This window comes from Propithecus coquereli, unplaced genomic scaffold, assembly GCF_000956105.1.
Source record: "Propithecus coquereli isolate 6110/MARCELLA unplaced genomic scaffold, Pcoq_1.0 Scaffold265, whole genome shotgun sequence".
Classification (NCBI taxonomy): domain Eukaryota; kingdom Metazoa; phylum Chordata; class Mammalia; order Primates; family Indriidae; genus Propithecus; species Propithecus coquereli.
The window spans coordinates 333,733-334,899 of record NW_012148230.1 but is presented as its reverse complement, the minus strand read 5'-3'; positions in this window follow the sequence as shown (position 1 = coordinate 334,899).

The window sequence follows — 1,167 nt, the reverse complement described above, 5'->3', positions numbered from 1 at the left end:
GCCGGCTCTTCTCTTTCTTTGTGCCCCATATCTCATTCTTTATCCAATTCTATTGACTTTACCTTTTAAGTGTATTCAGAATCCAACTATTCTCACTACCTTCACTGCTAATCCCTTGGACTAAGTCATTAGGGTCTTTCCCCAGGGTGACTGCAGTACATTTCTAATGTTGATCTCTCTACTTTTTTCCTTGCCTCCCTCCCTACTTCCCTTCATCTCAATCAACTCAGCAGCAAGAGTCGCCACGTTGTCATTCCTTGGAAACAGTCAAATAAATCATGGTACTCTTCTGCATGAAATTTTCTATTCCCAGCTCACTTGGAAAATAACCAAAGGTTTTGCAATGACCTGTAAGGTCCTAAACGATCTGGCTTCCCATTACCTTTTGACTTTATCTCTTACTTCACTCCTTACTCTTTTGGCTTCAGTCCATTGATTTCCTAAAAATGCCAGACAGTCTCCTATGTGAACTTCCTTAGGATACCCACAATGGCTCACAAAGCTAGTTTCAAGTCTTTGATCAAATATCACCTTCATTTTGTGGCTTTTCCTAAACGTGTTGAGCACTTTATTAAAGTCACAAGAACCTCATTTCCCCAGCACACGTTAGCTCCCTTTTCTGCTCATTTGACTCTATTTAACATTTGCTACCATCTAAAGTCTCCATATTTTACTTATCTTCTTAACTGTTTGTTTACTGCACGAGACTGTAGAGAATGTAAGCTCTACTAAGGGAGGACATTAAGACTTTTTTTTATAACCACTTCATCTCCTATACCTGGACTAATGCTTGGCACATAGTAGGTACTCAATAAATGTCATTGGTAGAATAAAATAATATAAAATGAAAGTATCACAGTATTTGTGCTTTTTCTTTGTGAATTGGAAGAAAATATAAAATGTTATAAGGCAACACCTGTCTAGGAATTGGAATGGCATCAAGATTTATTAGAAATGTGATCATGAGTAAATCCCATAAACATTTTAAATAACATTTAAATAACATTTATCATAGGTATAATTATGGGGCTTAAATGAGATAATGTATATGAAAGTGCTTGTCAACTGTTAAGCATTTTACTAGTGCTATTAGTGCTTTTTCCCCTTGGGGTTGAATCAGCTTAATCTTATAAATGGATTGATTTTATTTGTACTAGATTAACCTCT